This window comes from Bos javanicus, chromosome 5, assembly GCF_032452875.1.
Source record: "Bos javanicus breed banteng chromosome 5, ARS-OSU_banteng_1.0, whole genome shotgun sequence".
In the NCBI taxonomy this organism is placed as follows: Eukaryota; Metazoa; Chordata; class Mammalia; order Artiodactyla; family Bovidae; genus Bos; species Bos javanicus.
In genome coordinates this window covers 95934590-95953260 of record NC_083872.1, presented here as the reverse complement: position 1 = coordinate 95953260, position 18671 = coordinate 95934590, and the positions used below count along the sequence as shown (strand labels likewise).

General features: G+C 33.7%; 1 protein-coding gene across 10 annotated transcripts in view; it reads left to right on the top strand.

The window, feature by feature from the left end:
• The window catches only part of ATF7IP (activating transcription factor 7 interacting protein), a 122586-nt gene that overhangs the window by 32765 nt on the left and 71150 nt on the right, over window positions 1–18671 (top strand). Inside the window, exon 1 of one of the 10 annotated variants that reach the window (XM_061417779.1) lies at window positions 1489–3683. The exons of 7 other annotated variants lie outside the window; for them this stretch is intronic. The gene's annotated coding sequence lies outside the window, so the exon portion shown is untranslated. Of the gene's footprint in view, window positions 1–1488; window positions 3684–4961; window positions 6388–13666; window positions 14804–18671 lie in introns of those variants that run through there. 2 more of the 10 variants (XM_061417778.1, XM_061417781.1) reach the window with 2 other exon arrangements.

The window sequence follows — 18671 nt, the reverse complement described above, 5'->3', positions numbered from 1 at the left end:
TTATATGTCTGAGAATTTTCTATTTATGTCCTTATTAATCTCCATAACATTTTTATGAAGGCAGGCATTATAATAGTCTCAGTTTCATAGATGAAGATACTGAGTCAAGGAGAGGATAAGTATCTTGGACAGGTTATTTAAGAAGGAAATGATCATACCTGTATTCAAAGAGGTATGTCTGACTTCAAAGTTTATACTGTTAAGTATATTGAATTCTGTAGCTACTTGTATACTTAATATTCACACCAATAAAAAGTATCTACTGTGTTCTTAATTTCTCTTATTGTTGTTTATTCTTTAGTGGATCTTCCAGTATTTTTTAACTATTAGGGATTGATTATTAATTTGTTTGCTATTATAGTACAACAGTAGATATCCTGATACATTACCTTTTAAAAATATATTATTAGTAATACTTAAGATGGATATCTCAATGTATTCTTTGGTGTGTCAAAGTGAAAGTGAAAGTGGCTCAGTCTTGTCAGACTCCTTGGGACCCTATGGACTGTAGCCCACCAGGCTCCTCTGTCCATGAGATTCTCAAGGCAAGAACACTGGAGTGCATTGCTGTTCGCTTTTCCAGGGGATCTTCCCGACCCAGGGATCTAACCCAGGTCTCTTGCTTTGCAGGCAGACTTTTTACCATCTGAGCCACCAGGGAAGCCCTTTGTTGTATCAAAGTGATTACACAGTTCTGCTTATTTGCCCCTGAAAATAGTTATGACACTGAAGTCTTATATCAGCAGTGTATGATGCTACTCATTGCTGTGCATTATCGCTAACAATATTCTTTACCGTCTGAGCCACCACGAATCCCAAGTAGTTGCCAATCTGATGTAAACAAAATATTGTCTCTTTGTTTTGTCTTTTTCTGATTATTATTGAAGTTGAATATTTTTTCTTACGTTCCTTTTATGAATTGCTTATTTGATTTTTTTTTTGTCCTTTTGAGTTTTTTTGTCTTTATTATATTCACTAATAGATACTCTTTTATTCTGGTACTAATCCTATTAGCACTATGCTTTTTTTTTTTTTTTGAACTGGGGGCTGCTCTGCTACCACAGCTGCGCGGTAGGCCCGCCTCCCACCCAGGTGACAAGCTCCGCCTATTTGGCATTGCAGCCACTAGGCTGGCAGGCTGCTGCTCACTGATTGGCATGCCCTTGGTGTGAGGCACCCCAACTCAGTGCACTGTCCTCCCCGGAAGATAAGCCGAGATTGTTTCCCACGGAAGACTGGCAGGTGGAGGAGCGGAGGAAGGAGGCCTAGCACCTGAGAAGGGCTGGGGTGCGAGCCCACTATGCTTTTTAGGTTTAAAGTGTTTCTCGAAACTTGTGGTTACTTGTTACTTTTCTGTGCCTTTGATATTTCTCTACATTGAGTCATATACCCAACATAGTTCTAATGTTTCACATACTTTCATTGTTTTGTCAGTCTTTTTCTTATATGTTGATGTTTCTAGATAACCTTTTTTCTTGCTATTCTGAATTAAATGTTTTCTTCTTTATATCTTCTCTGAGGTCTTACTCTTTTTGTCAAGATTTCTAGAACAGTAATACTACACTTCTTGTTTTTGCCTTTTATGGAAATATCTGTGATGTTTTACTACTAAATATGAAGTTTCCTATTGGTTTGAAGTTGCCATTATCAGCTAAACAAGCAGTCTTTATGTTCTTAATTTTCATTTTTACCAGTGAATGAGTCAGGGAACATACTCAATGCCTTTTCAGTTTCTGTTGAAAAATGACAGTTAATTTTTAGGTTGTTAATACATATCTGAATATGCTTACTTTTTAAGGTATTAGAGGTGTTTAAAATGTTTAAAAAGTGCAATTTAGGATAGAAAATTCTTTTCATTTGGTAGTTAGTCATGCCTATAGGGATAGAGTGCTTCTAATGAGAATGTATAATTTTTTGTTTCTGGGCCTTAAAGATCTAATAGGAAGTCTGAGTCATTTCATAGAGACTGCCCTTCTAGTTTTCTCCAAGGACTGTTCTCTGCACAGTATATTATTGAGAGAGTTGTTATTGCCATTAACAGTGACCTGGCTAATCACATGTCTTCTCCAGTAGAATAACTTTAGAATGTGTATTCCAATATTTAAAGGATGATAAAAAAATTTTGTAGTGAACTATGATAAATATTTGAACATACCAAAATAAGGTCTTTGATTTGAATTTGTGAACCCTTGAAAAGAACTTGGTGGCGTATTGCATATATGTATTTCTTTGGGTTTCCCTCCCCAATCCCTTCCTTTTCCTTTTCTTTCTTTTTCTTTTTTTTTAAATTCTGGAGGCTCTAGGCTCAGTTAAATATTTTAATGTGGCAGACAGCCAGATTTCCAATAGTCCTGAACTCAGCATGTTGCTGTTGCTTAGCAACTACTTGTGAAGTCTTGTGGATATAACTGAATTATAAGTAGGGTTATGGGCAGAAGTGGAATTGAGATTGGTAAGAAAGGCATATTCTTCCCCCCACCCCCCATTTGAATTTGAGTTATTCTTTATGCAGAGTTAGTTTTCAGAAATCTGGCTCATAAAAACTGGGTGTACTAACCCTATCAGGAAGACAGGGCTCTGTAGAGGTCTTGTTTGTAATTACACATTTGAAAGCCTGTTTTTATTATTAGGATTAAATAGTCTATACTGGAGAGATAGCAGTAAATGGAAAATAGAGTACTTCTCCTAATTTTCATGGTTATTCATGTAGAAAAGTTTCTACAGATGGTATTACTGCCTATATTTCTTTTCCACATTTGTTAAAATTTACATGTGTAACAAATTTTTGGTTATAATTCTATAAAAATTTTTAATCACATTGTTTATTTAGTGTCTTAAAAACTGTCCTATAATAGTGACCATGTAGGCATTTGATAAATACACAAGTACTCCAAGCTATCTTTGCCATTTCTCAGTAGAGCAATGGGTTTTTGAGTGGAATTTATTAAAATTTTATTTGAGTCAAAATTTAAGGATCCTCTCAGTCCTTTGTTTTCCATTTATTCCAGATGGAAAACTTTAGACCTAAAGGTCTTGAATGATTTGCCCAAGCCAACTCTCTCCAATCTGTGTTTTTTTCTGCATTATTATCTTCTCCTGATGCAGATCTAAAAGCTTTTTTTTTTTTTTTTACTCATATTTCATCAGTTTATACAAAGTTTAATTGTAGTCTGTAATTTAAAGTAAAAACATAAACCGAATTCAGTAGCAAGCACAACTAATATGAGCAGATTTAGATGAGAACAGAAGAACATGAGATCTCAGTAATACTTCTGGTCATCAGTCAATATGTTTATAGAATGGGTGGAAAACATTGGCTTCCTTGGTCTAATGGTTAGTAGGAGAGAGATTAAGGGAGTTTTCAAAGTATAATATTTTGGTGAGATTTGCAGATTTTTTTTTAGGTTCTGAAAGAAAACAAAGTGATAATCCTTAGTTTTTGGTAAAGGAACTGTGTTTTCTTAAAATATATCACAAGATTTTTGTAGTAGCTTCTGATAGCCCAACTTGTGAAAGTAAGCTTTTAAGAATATTTGCCTAACACAAGTAGATTATATTCTCTTATATGCATTGTTTGCCAGGGAGATTTCAGAGTGGGCATGTAATTTTTCTTTTTTTGCTCCCTGGAAGAATGCTGGTCCATTCTGAGTTGTATGCCCAAGAGAGATCTTGTTATCAAAAGCGTAAGTTTTTTCTTAAATTCTAACAGAAGAAAAACATAGATTTGCAAATAAGATCAATTCAAAAAGTTGCAGTAAACATAATTTTAGTTAAATCTATTCAATGATAATATACTAGCAAATATTGCTTTTTTACAGAAGGGAAAAATTATAGGTACAAAGAAGAATTTGAGTTTCCTCTTTGAAATGAAAGATTAGGCTTCTTTTTGAAATTTAGTTATGTTTGTTGTTAAACTTCTGTACACATAGGCTACGGCCACAGAATATCTGGTTCTCAGATGACATTTTGAATTCCTGTGGGTTGTAGGAGGTCAGGGTCTAGAGATGGGTAAGAGTATAGAGATACGGAGGAGGGTGACATTTCTGGCATGTATCTAAACTTCTCTAGAGCATTTACTTGCTGTACTAATTTTTAACACTAAGGTGCCATTGATAATTCAATCCTCCCAAAATTCCAATTGGTGTGTGATAAAATGTTTACTTTGAAAATTTCATGCTTTTTCTGTTCCCTTAAATATAAAACTGGTGTCAGTAAAACTAAAATGTATAATAACTGCTTTAAATAATTTTAAGGAAATATGAAGTGCTAAGATATATATTTAAAGTGATAATTTGACTTAGATATCTGGAATTGTAAAATACTTTTTCCCACTTGTTGTGCCTTGTTATCAAATTTCAACCCATTTGTTACATTCTTCCTAATTATAACTCATAGGTTAATTCATATCTTTTTTTTTGATGAGGATCATAGTTTGTTCAGGTAAGTGAACAAGATGAATTTACATTTAAGATTTAAATTGTCTTAAAGATGTGGATACAGTTCTAAGTTAGATCTGAATATCCAAGTCACATGTGAATACAACATTAAGAAAAATAAGTAAAACAATAAGCTAAGTTACCTTTCATTCAGAACACTGCTTAAAATAATATTTATGTTTTTAAAGGCTTGGTTGAACTTAATTTTAGAATCTAGCTATCCTTAAAAGGATATACTACCAATGGATTGCTTTTTTGATGTATTTTCATCCTTCACTGGAGCTCTTTTTGTTACTTAAAACTGTTCTGCATTTTTATGTCTTAAACACATTGTTTATAAGCTTTATTAAAAATAAGTCTTTTACATGTAATTTTCATAATGAAGTTTTTAGACTTTCCGAATATCAAATACATGAATTCCTTTTTTGACCAAAGAAAACATTTTAAAAGTTAATTTACCACTTTATTAAAACATAATGGAGGGTTTGAGATATTTAAAACATGAACTTTGATAGGCCACATTTGTTTTAATATGATTTGATTGTAACCAACCTTTCATTTCAACAGCTATAATTTAAATTCTTGAAAATAAAAACAGATTTTTTCCCCTTTTACCTTTTCTCTTTATTTTCCTTTTATTTAGTTATTTTTAATTTTGGTCATTCTGTAGTAGCTCATGAGCTTCATAGTTAATTGCATTAGACTTCACATTGCTTGGCATCTTTATGATTCTCCAGAGTAAATGTGTTATATACATGCAAGCATGCATACTAAACATAAATGTGGCTTCCTGGTGGCTCAAATGGTAAAGAATCTGCCTGCAATGTAGGAGACCCGGGTTTGATCCCTAAGTCAGGAAGATCCCTTGGAGAAGGAAACAGCAGACCATTCCAGTATTCTTGCCTGAAGAATTCCATGGACAGAGGAACCTGGTGGGCTATAGCCCATGGGGTTGCAAAGAGTTGGACACCACTGAGCAACTAATGCTGAGAAAGACTGAAGCATAATTAGGTTGGAAAGTTAGAATGATGACAAACATTCTTTTATTTGGGTGACAGAAACATGTTGTCAACTTTAATATTATCCCACATTAAACAAAACTGAAAAACCAAACATAGCGGTATTGTAAAGATTAAATATTTATATGTTTAACTTTTACTTGACATGAATAACAAGATTGTTTTCCTCAGGAATTGTTGTAGTTTGATTGAAAAAACAGTTATTGAATGTTGACTGTGTGGAAAGCACTATATGTTGGAACAAGTTTGTGTCAAAAAATAAGGCCTAATCCCCACCTGTTTAGAGATCTGCTTTGATTAATATTTAATCTTTATATTTTTAATACACAGTAAAATCTTTTACGCTTCAGTAAGATTCTCAAATGATTGCAGGGGAAAAGTGTTAGGAAAAAAAATGCAGCACTGTTCAGATTTTGACAGATTTTAGAAGTTTAGAGATGTAAGAACTGTGATTAAAGTGTTAACTTTTTCTCCTGAAAAAAGAACACTTAAATATTTATGTACATGTATACATGTGTACATATATAAGTAAAATGGTATGGACAATGGCATGTAACTTGAAATTGGTCGATTAATTTAGCTTAGAATTCATTTTTCTTTAATTGCCACTTAGTAAGAAAAAGTTCCAAGTTAATATTCTAGATGAAATGCAAGGTACATAATTTTCCCCAGGAAAATAAAGTGTTTTTGCTGGTGGTTTTCCTGTTATATTCACGTCTATTCTGGGATTCATACTAGCATATTGTTTCTATTTTTAGGCTGTTGCCAGGCAGATTAAAAATTTCTCCTCTTAGGATTGCCCACTTTCTAGTTTTCTGATTGGTTACATGAACCTGCTTTCTTTAGCCAACCACAGTGACTATGCAAATTGTATTTCAGTTTCTGTTGCAGTGAGAGAACTGATAAGATGGCTGCAGGGGTTTTCCTTTGGGGTATGTTTATTATTCTAAAGAGGATTTTCATCATATGTAATAAGCAAAAGTAGATTTTTTTCAAAATGGTATTTTATTTCTTGAAATGTGAAATCAACTAATTAAACAAGTTTTATAAGCCTTGAAAAATGCCTCTTATGTCAGATTAGGTTAATTTTAATGGAGTTCTGTATTGAACCTTGTTAGAGGCAGCATTTTGTGTCAGTGGGTATATGTTACTTTTTGTTAGTAAACATCCTGACTTCTCAAAGGAAGGTTGACTTCTGTGTAAACCTGCTGTATGTGAACATGCCAACATGTTAGTGTGTAATTCTGTCAGAGATATTCTAGATTACTACCTTTGCTTTATAAAATAATTTCATTGTTTCGCTTAAGAATCATTTTTTATTTTAGTTATATGTATATAGCCCATCATTCTTTTAGTCGGTGTTCACTAAGTGTATCTTATATTCCAGACACCGTGTAGCTTATTAATAATATTCCCGGATATTTACTTTATTTTTTATTCTTTTGTTAAATGACCTGTAAAGTACGTCATAGTGATACCAGCATATTTTTAAGATGTTTTCTGACAGCAAAACTTGGGCATTTAAAATGTATTAATCTTATACTAAATACAAGATGAGATGTGCCAAAGTATTTCATAAAATAGACATGAATGTAGGTATTATAGTCCATTTATAATATTTATTTTAAAAATTGAAGTATAGTTGACTTACGGTTTTATATTAGTTTCAGGTATAAAATGTGATTCAATGTTATTATAGGTTATATACCATACAAAGTTATTACAATTTTACTGACTGTATTCTCTGTGCTATGACATTCCTTCCCTGTGACTTATTTATATTATAACTGGTAGTTTCTACCTCCTGATCCCCTTCACCTGTTTCATTCATTCCCCACGTTGCCTCCCCTAATAATTATTTCTAGAAATATACATGTAACGTACTGGTAAATACAGTGGCAAGACACTTCATATTGAATAAAGACAGCACTGAGAACCTGTGACAAAGCATTATGTAACACCAGAAAGTTCAGTAAATAAGCCTTGTTTATAAGCAAGTTTATCATTAATTACCTGTAAGGCCTCTTGGTTATGGTACCAGTTTATAGTAAAAGAGAATGCTCCTGTTTCACTTAAGACTCCCTAGTCCTTTTGGAAAAGGCAGTTGATTGCATTTTCTATGTATAGGATACTTGATTCATATATGTACCTGGAGCGTTCATTTGCACCATACTCAGTACTGTTTTCTTGTTGGTAAAATTTGTTTTGTTCTTTTATCTTCTCATGTCCATTATTACATCCTATGAGATAAACATACTACAGAATTATGTCCCATTTAGGACAGGGGGAAAAAAGTAACTGGCTTATCTGAGAGGAACACATGGAGAACAAGGTTGCTGTTTTTTCTACATATTGCTTTTTATAGAAATATACTAGTGTAATTACAGGTCTGCTTGTTGACCTAGAAGTGTTAATTCTCTAAAGTGGGAACCAATTCTCAGTTCTTTTTGTTTTTGTTGCTTTGTCTGTTTTGAAAGTGTGACCCAGTAAAAGTCATAGGTTGAAAACAAATGAAAAATTATTCAACTCTAGTTTTGCTGTTAAAAAAAAAAAAATCACAGGCTTATTGAAATGTAATTCACATGCCATATAATCCACATGATTAAAGTATACAACTCATTGATTTTTAAAACATTCACACAGTGTGTAACCATCACTACAATTAATTTTAGAACATTTTTTATTACATTATAAAGAAATCTTGTATCCGTCAGGAGCCATTCCTCATTTCTTCCCCAACCCCCAGTACTAGCCAGCTACTTATCTGCTGTCTTTATAGATTTGCCTATTCTGGACATTTCATATAAATAAAGTTACTCAGTGTGTGGCCTTTTGTGATAGGCTTCTGTCACTCAGCATATTTTCAGGGTTTATTCATGAAGTTACATTTATCAGTACTTCATTCCTTTTTATAGCCAGATAATATTTCATTTTAATGGATATACCACATTTTATTTATCAGTTGCTGGACTATGCTGGACTATGGCTATTATGAATAGATACTTTTAGGAGGTTATGAGAAGTGCTTCTATGAGTATTTGTGTATAAGTGTTTGCATGGATGTGATTTTATTTCTTGTGGATATGTATACCTAGGAGTAGAATTGCTAGATTTTTATAGCAGCACAGTTCAAGAAGTGCCAGCCTCTTTTTCAAAGCACCTGCTCCACTGTACAGCCCCATCAGCTGTATGAGGATTCCAATTTCTCTCCATCTTTTGCTAACACTTGTTATTTTCTGCTTTGGTTATAACCATTGTGTTGTGTGTGAAGTGTTAATTATGGTTTTGATCTTCATTTCTCTAATGACTAATGATGTTGAGCATCTTTTTATGTTTGTTGCTTATTGGCTTATCTTTGGAGAAATATCTATTCAAGTCTTTTGCTCATTTTTAAATTGGGTTGTTTTATTATTATTGAGTTACAGCAGTTTTTATATATTCTAATAGATACAAGTCTCTTTTCAGATATATTATTTGCACATATTTCCTCCCATTGTGTGAGTTATCTTTTCACTATCTTGATGGTTACCTTTGCAGCACAAAATTTTTAATTTTTATGAGGTCTAGTTTTTTTTTCTTTTGTTAATCTCTTGGGTCATATGTAAGAAATCATTGACTATTCTAAGGTCATGTAGATTTATATCTGTTTTCTTTTAAGATTAAAAATTTTAGCCATTAGATTTAGGTCTTTGACCCATTTGGAATTAGTCTTTATTTATGGTATGAGATAGGGATCCAAAGCCATTATTTAACATGTGGCTATTCAGTTGTTTCTACACTATCTGTTGAAAACACTGTTTGTTCCTCATTGAATGGTCTTAGCACTCCTGTCAAAAATTATTTAACCATAAATGTGAGGGTATATTTTTTGACTGTTCTAATCCATTGCTGGAAGAAGTACAAGCTGGAATCAAGATTGCTGGGAGAAATATCAATAACCTCAGATATGCAGATGATACCACCTTTATGGCAGAAAGTGAAGAGGAACTAAAAAGCCTCTTGATGAAAGGGAAAAAGTGAAAAAGTTGGCTTAAAGCTCAACATTCAGAAAACTAAGATCACGGCATCTGGTCCCATCACTTCATGGAAATAGATGGGGAAACAGTGGAAACAGTGTCAGACTTTATTTTTTGGGCTCCAAAATCACTGCAGATGGTGACTGCAGCCATGAAATTAAAAGATACTTACTCCTTGGAAGGAAAGTTATGACCAACCTAGATAGCATATTCAAAAGCAGAGATATTACTTTGCCAACAAAGGTCCGTCTCGTCAAGGCTATGGTTTTTCCAGTAGTCATGTATGGATGTGAGAGTTGGACTATGAAGAAAGCTGAGCACCAAAGAATTGATGCTTTTGAACTGTGGTGTTGGAGAAGACTCTTTGAGAGTCCCTTGGACTGCAAGGAGATCCAACCAGTCCATTCTAAAGATCAGCCCTGGGTGTTCTTTGGAAGGACTGATGTTGAAGCTGAAACTCCAATACTTTGTCCACCTCATGCGAAGAGTTGACTCATTGGAAAAGACTGATGCTGGGAGGGATTGGGGGCAGGAGGAGAAGGGGGCGACAGAGGATGAGATGGCTAGATGGCATCACCGACTCAATGGATGTGAGTTTGAGTGAATTCTGGGAGTTGGTGATGGACAGGGAGGCCTGGCATGCTGCCATTCGTGGGGTCGCAAAGAGTTGGACACGACTGAGCTGAACTGAACTGATTCCATTGCTCTCTCTCTCTGTCCTGCTAGTAGTGCATGCTCAGTTGATAAGTTGTGTCTGACTCTTTGCAACTCCATGGACTGTAGCCCACCAGGCTCCTCTGTCCATGGGATTTTCCAGGCTAGAATACTGGGAGTAGGTTGCCATCTCCTTCTCCAGGGGACCTTCTCAACCTAGGAATCAAACCTGCATCTCCTGCATTGGCAGGTGGATTCTTTACCACTGAGCCACCTGGGAAGCCCTAGTAGTACCACACTGTAAAGATTACTGTAGCTTTATAATAAGTTTTGAAAATGTGAAGCGTGAGTCTTTCACTGTCTCTCCCTGCCGCACCCCCCTCCCCCATATTGGCTATTTGGAATTTCTTGCATTTCCATATGAGTTTTAGAATCAGCTTGTCAGTTTCTGCAAAGAAGATAGTTGAGATTTTGATAGGGCTTTGCCTTGAATCAGTCAATCAGTTTTGAGAGTAGTGACGTCTTAATATTAAGACTTCTGATTCAAGAGTATAAGGTGTCCTTCTGTTTATTTAGATCTTTAGTTTCTTCAACACTTTGTAATTTTTTAGAGTATTGGTTTTGTACTTTTTATTAAATTTACTTTTTATGCTATTGTAAATGGAACTATTTTCTTAATTTCATTCTGAAATTGTTTTTACAAGTATTTTTTATTATATTTTTCAATATATTGATTTTATATCTTGCAACCTTCTAGACTTATTTACTGGTTCTAATAAAATTTTTGATGGATTTCTTAGGATTTTCTGTACATAGGATTTTATCATCTGCAAATTAAGATAGTTTCAGTTTTTTCTTTTCAAGGTACATGACCTTTATTTCATTTTCTTGCCTAATTGTCCTGGCTAGAACCTCTAGTCAGTGCCTAAGAGCAGACATTTTGTCTTGTTTCTGATCTTAGGGTGAAAGCTTTCTGTCTTTGACAATTAAGTATGTTAGCTATGGGTTTTTCCTAGATGCTCTTTATCAGATTGAGGAAATTCCCTGTGGTTTGTTGAGCTAGTTGTATTGTTACTTGCTTGGATGACTTAATGAAAAGTTACTTTTAAAAAGATACTTGGATGTTTAAGAGCTTCTTTGTAATAATGTTGGCGCTAATATGTGAACCAGTCTGTAGGCTGATGAAATTGAGGCTGTAACAGTCAGAACTCATTCACTGTGTGAATAGGCCTTAGCAATTATATTAAATGACTTTTCCATTTTCAAAGAGAGAAGAAAATAGTGCCAAATACAGTATAGTTTATTGCTTATTGTTTTGAACTCTGGAAGACCCCCATGGTTGCAAAATTTAAAGGATGAAATGCATAAGAAGTGTATATATGCAAAGAAAGCAATTTCATGCTGAATCAAGTGTCTTTTTACTTTACTAAGTTAATTATTATCCATGTAATGAATGATCGTAGCCTGGCTATTGATGTATTATTTCAGATGTAAAGTTGAACTTGTATAACTTGTCACTTAAATGGGAAAAAATATGCCTTGGTATAGGGTCTGACATATAAATACCCCTTGATAAGTGTCAGTTTCTTTATCCCTTTAAGGTGGGTTGTTTCATTAATAAAATGGGGACTTTATAATATAGAAAAAAAGTATAAGACATACCTGGGAATAATAAACATCAGATTCAAGATTATGCTTATCTTTGAGTTAAGGAATTGGGATGGGGAAGGAGTAGCATGCTATCTGATAGTGTTATACAGGAGGCTTTGTTTTTAATTTCTTATCTGGATGATGGGTTCACATGTGTTCATTATGTTAGAGTTTATATCTTGCTGCATGTTCTCTGTATTTAATAATGAAAAATTAATTATAAAAGAACATCAATATAGCTAGAGTTTAGTAAAATAATTCAAAATTTAAGCTAGAATCAAACTTAGCAAGCATCTAGTCTAACCTCCTCGGTTTTACTGGTGAGTGACATGAAATCAGGAGAGTTTGGGTGATTTATCCTGTGACAACTATTATGCTAATGTTGGAACACAGAGTAGATTTGGTTTTGTTAGTTTAGAAATCTTTGTTTTGCCAAGCTTTTATAATAATGTATTTTTGAGTTGTGGTGGATTATATGTGCATGCATGCTCAGTTGTGTCTGACTCTTTGCAACCCCATATACTGTAGCCTCCCAGGCTGCTCTGTCTATGGAATTTTCCAGGCAAGAATACTGGAGTGGATTGCCATTTCCTACTCCAATGGGTAAATTATATAGTTCACTGTTGTTATTGTTTTGGTAAGATTACCTATCCCTGCGTTTTGCCATGTGACGTGAAATGTTTCCCCATGAGAGCTTTTTTCTCTCTACCCTCTTAACTTGGGTTTAGCCAATGGGCTGTGAGTGAAAGTGGCGTATACTGTGTCTAAGAAAAAGCTTTAAAATCCATTGTATATTGTATGGTTCTGTCATTGTGGGCTTTTTTTTCTCGGTCATTATGGGCTTTTCTCTATGCCACAAGACCTGGAATTGTGGGGGCTGGGGAAGCATTTGCTGCTTCTTCAGCTGATGACCTAGAATGAAGAAGATTGTTAGTTATTAGCCAGTCATTTTTTTTTCCTTACTGCTTTATTACCTAGTGAAAGCTGACTGACACAGAAAGTAAGCTGTCTGTCCTTTCTCCTTAGATTGAGTCGATAAGAAAAGTGAGCTCTATTTCCTATCATTTGAAGGATTCACATCTTTCATGTTGCCCTCCTAAATCATTCTGGGTATTTTAATTCATCCAAGTAAAGTATGAAAAATTTTGGACAAGTGGTTCTTAAATTCTTGAGGAAATAAAATACATAGCTGTCTGTAACTTTACTCATTGCTGCCCAGGTGCTGGTGGAGTTTGATGAGTTGGATAAGCTAGTGGGCCCTGATGGATAACTGGCTAATTTTCTGAGGGGATGTAATTTAATAAGTGTGTTCTATAATTGAGTTTGTTGGATCAGGTCAATTAATTTGACTTTGCGTATGTAACAGAATGATCCCCGAAATACACTGGAAGAAGTTATTTTAAGGTATCTTGCATTTGCATTTTTTCATATAGAATATTCTAGTATTCTTCAAAATATATCAGTGAATGCAACAAATTAGACTGTAGTGATTGTTCTGGTTTGCTGTGCTTATTAATCAATATTGATTTGCTCTTGTTTTGTCCAAGGGATTGTTGGTAGAGCAAACTTCTGTTTCCTTTGTTGCTGATTAGTTTTAAACATTTAGTTAAGGGATATCCCATTATATGTTTTGATATCTCAGCTGATATCATGAGGTTGCTGAGAGGCAGACGGGGTTATTTGTTGCATCAAATATTATGAGCACGTGAAACCATACCAAACTCATGAGTTAAATTATTAGATAAGGAATGGATTTCCACCAGTTAATGTTTCCTTTTTTTTTTTTTTTTTAATGCAGTAGTGTTTTTTTGCAATTGAGGGAAGAACCATAGCATAGTAGAATTGAAGAATTGTGAACTGTAAGGGATTCTGGATTCTCAAGTAAATATTGCCAATGCTTTGTGAGTGACTTCAAGAGAAGTTTGGAAACAAGATGAAAATCCTTGTGGAAGTTTTAATAGGAGTAGTGATTATGTTTTACTACAGTTTTAGAAAAATAGCTATTGACAAAGTTGACAAGATATCTAGTATTTAAGATAAAAATTTAGAAACTATATTAAATCTGCACAGATAAATATCAAGAGGATGAATCATTTCACTCGCAGTTTCACCAGTCTTCACTAATGAACAGTAAACAGTATGCAGATTATCAGAGTGATTATTCTTTATGATTTTATTTCCAGGACTATTGCAGAATTCTCAAGTAAAATTTAGAAGTGCAGAATAATATCACACGGTTCTCAATTGAGAATGGAATTCTTAGCACAGTAACTGAGTTGCGTTTCTATAGAGGCTAGGAATCCTCAGCATAAAGTGATTATTTAAGAGTAAGCCATCATTAGTCAAGCCTACTGACTAATGTTTGTTTAATCCATTTAACATAAACTCAAATCTGAAAAATTGTTTTCAGCATCCCATTATTCAGAATAATGTTACAGTACTATCAGTTAAAAGCATGAATTTAATTGGAGTACTTGTGTCAAAGATAGAAATGTCAAGTCCACTTAAATGGCTTTGCTTAGCATTTTGCAAGTTTTTGCTAAAATTTTATTTTTAAATATATTTCATCACATATCCATACTTTGAATTAATATAGTGTTTGTGTATGTGTCTGTGCGCTTTGACCCAACAGTTTTGGTACTTCCTGTTGTCTTGTTAGTTAAAGCAGTTCTTGGAAAGCAGTAGTATAGATCCTTGTTTATTTAATCAGGAAAACCCTGCTATGGACCTGTTATTGAAATAAGAATCTGGGGGTATGTTACAAATATGTGTCAATTTCATAGTTCACCTTTAATTTTACCCCGTTTGGATTCTTGGTAGAGCACTTGCCCTCATCTGCTTCCCTTGTTGCCGGGCAAGGTTTGTGATGCTGACTTCTGATTGGTGTAGGCAGCTATGGCTTTAAGCCAATCAAACAGTGAATTTCAGTTCTCTCACGAGACTGAAGCATTCAAGCAGCTGCTGATTTATTTTTCCTATGGTGAGATTATATAAACTAAGAGTATGGCTGCAGCAAGCTCCCTCTTGGGTATGTTTGAAAAATTACAAGGTTCCTCTGTAATTGAAAGAGAAAAAAAAGAAGTTTATTTTGAAAATTTACTACTAAAAATCTCATAGGTAGTGAATTTGAGAAAAAATATTCTGATAACAGATTTCCTATTTTTATTTTATAATTTTATTTTTAAAGGACTAGAATGATATCATGTAGAAAAAATTTCCCTTCAATTTACATGAATATTTATTATGTAGTATATATATTTGCTTATTTCTTCAAAAAGGGAGAGCTCATAACCTTTTTGTAACCTGCTGCCAAAGGCAGTTAAGGTGAAAAGAATATAGTAATTGTACTTAAAACACTTAATACAGGTTATTAAGAATCACATTTTAATTTCATTAAATGAATCAAACTAAGTCAGTTCAGTGCAGTAGACAGCAAAACACTTTATAATGCTATCCATAGTTAACCTTTGGGTCCAGAATACAATTAACTTTTGGAATTGGAAATCTATAACGGTAAGGATAGATGGGTATGAAAATAATCTTGTTAGTTATTTGGATTTAAGATTTTGCTGGATTTTTAGTATAAATGTTTTATATACGTTAAAGACTATGGAATTTTAAAAAGAAATTTACAGTTGAATCTCGCAGATTCTAACCCATTTTGTAGAGATGTATGTTCTTGTTATGTATTGTCCATATTTGACTCATTCTCCAGGTAGGGCATGGATTTATATTTCTGGAAATATTCTTTAAATGAAGATAAATAAGATTTACACCTTTTATTCTATTTTATTTATGTGGTATATTTTGTGTACGTTATAGGTTTAGAATTTTATGCAATTATGTTCTAGGTTACTTTTATCAGACAAAGAACCTCACTGAAGTGTTGTGAATCCAGGTTTTAACTATGTTTTTCTGACCTTATTGTCTGTCTCCTGTTGCTGGGCAGGAATCAGAATGCTGGCTGCTGATTGGCTGAGTTTGTGAGCAGCTCTTGAACAGCCACTTAAATTCTTGAGCTTTTTGAGCAGGCAGATTGTAGGCTAAGACATTACAGCTTTTGGTAATACTTCTCTTTGTTGTTTCATAGCTATAATCTCTTTGCTAGAAAGAAGAGTGTGAAAGGAATGGGTGGAGGGGGATGAAGCAGAGAAGAAAATAATGGTTTCACTTAAAGAAGAGGCTTATTGGGCTTTCCTTAAAAATAATTTACCCAAAATTTGAAAAAAAAAACAAAAAAACCCCAAGCCATAGAGACTTATTTGCAGGTAACATACCCTTCTTGGTTATTTAAATATAAATTCCTTTAGTAAAGGTGAAATTCTTGTTAATGCTGTAGAAAAAGATTTTTTTTTTTAAGTGGTGATATTTCCCCACAGTTCTTGAATCTAAACATTAAAGTAAGGACTTAAAACATGTTTTTCTTATTATCTTCCTTATGAAAAATGTTTTCAGGAGAAAGTAGTTCATTACATTTTACATATTTGCTTCTAGATATGGCAGACACTTTCTGCTGTAAAATATAAGTGCTTTTCCTATGAAAATAAATTGCAGTCCTGTGAGAGTTTCATGACTGTAGTGTTGCCACCTAAAAAAGTAGTATTTCTTTTGTAGTATAGTTTTGTGAATGATATGTCAGTTCCAGATGACGATATTTAAAATGATCTTTAGAAATGTTTTGTTCCAGTCATATAGTAATGGAGACTTGTTTGCAGGTAACACACCCTTCTCTGCTGTGTCTTTCTTAAATATACATTATTTATGCAAAATAGATTTAAAAAAACTTACTGCTGATTGGTTTGCATAGATACGGCTGAACTAGTTTGAACTGGTTGTTCATGCTTCTTCCTTCTTGCTTTGTTATTTATTATATTTACTTAGAACCCTTAAAAGATCCTGTAAATGGCTGTAGTGTGCGCCCTTGTGGGTATAGATGGTAGTTATTCTGTAATTCTTTGTATAGGCTTTTATTTTACTGTATTGATGGCAATTTTGTTGATAAAACCAGCTTGCTTTGATAACATTTATTTTTATTAAATGTTACTTGGTGGCAGTTAACATTGAACATGATGTGTACATGGTAGACTTTCTAATTCATATACAAACTACCAAAAATATTTAAGAGAAACTTGTTTCAGATTCTGTATGCCTAAAAACATCCTGAATGTACATAGACAATTACAATAACATTTGTTGAGTGCTAACTGCCTTCCAAACACTTAATGTATAGAATCTCATAATCATTAGTGCAACCTCTGTGTCAGGTACTGATATTCCCTTTTTAAGGTGGCTTATATTAAACATTGAAATGCTAGGTAACTTGCCCTGTGTCACACAGTAAGTACATAAGAGTTAGAACTAAAGCACATGTTTCTGTTGGCAGAATTCATGTTCTTACTGGAATTACTAAAAATTATGAAAATATGCTTTTTTAAAAAGAGGAATGTTTGTTTTTAATGCATCTGGCAACAGCGACCAGTTATGTATATAACGGCTGAGAAATGTGGCTTTTACAATGTCAAAATCCAGAAGAACTGCAGTTCAGTATTTGAAAATATTTAAAGGGTAACCACACTCCTAGTACTATAAATTTAATCATTTTTATGTTTGGAGTCAGCAAGGAAAATGTCTACAAAACTTGCATTGTATCTTCTTTGCAGAACATTTTTCAGTAAGTGAGTTTAAAATGGATTGTAGGTGGGGAAAATTTTGAAGTTTAAATTGTAGCTGCATTTAATAATCCTTAAAAATAGTGCTATGATAATTTTGCTTTGACGTTTCTTCTCATTTTAAGGTAGTTTTTATAAATAGTTTTACTCAGCTATATAACTTAAAAACCTAGGAAGACTAAGAAATATAAGTAGTTGGCCTACGGTAATAGTATGAATGCAGATTTTGTACTGCAATCTAGAAGTGCTGTGACAAAATGGTTGATTCTCAAGCTTTACTGGCCTCCAGCAAATAGGCTGGGCCATAGTTTTGTGCCTTTCAGCTAGAGGAATGATGGAATATCAGGAACATACCTGTAATTGAAAAGTTGGGTTTATTATTTGTTGCAGTGAGAGAGAATGCTCACCTTGGGGGAAACTGAGGTGTATCAGTAGGAGGATATTAGAAAAAAACCTGGTAAAGGGTTTACTTATAGTATAGGTTGGGTTTTGCTGGAAGGGTTTGAGGCAGGAGAGCCTTACTCTGGATTAGGTACTATCAGAAAGTGATGGACGGGAGGAGCAATTCTGTGCTCAGTAACTATCTCAGTAACTATTACCTATAAGAAAGACAAACTACAGTGAAGGTAAAACCACAAGTGATTAAAAAAAAAAGTGTAACCATCACTTGTTTAGTCAAAGGGGAAGATATTTAGTAATTTATGTGTTGCTGGGTTGCACAGTGACCTTGCCTAATTTAAATGCTGAGGTTGTTAAGTCCAACATGGCTTAGCTATAAGCATCAGATCAATTTATAATAACACTGAGCTTTGAACCTTAAATTCCTAGATTTCAGAGCTGCTTTTTTCCCTTCTCCAAGCAAGTATATCCTAGCATCATTCATACTGGTAATGGTGATACTAAGTGAATATCCATTTAAAAGCAATATTCATGATTCCTGTATATCTTAGTCCTTAAAAGGATGTTTGTTTTATTCCACTGTAGAGTGGCAACATTGTCTTTTTCTAGGACCAAATGTGAACTGGCCAGATATTAACACACACAGAAACATTGATAGAGAATATCCTTATCTTAGTTCTGATCTATTTTACCATTTAGTATGATATTTGCAATTTTCTTTTATAGATAACCTGTATTAGATTTTAGTTGTTTACTTCTATTAGATTTCTGAGAGCTTAATTATGACTCAGTTTTGAATTTTGTAGAATGAATATTCTGTGTTGAGAT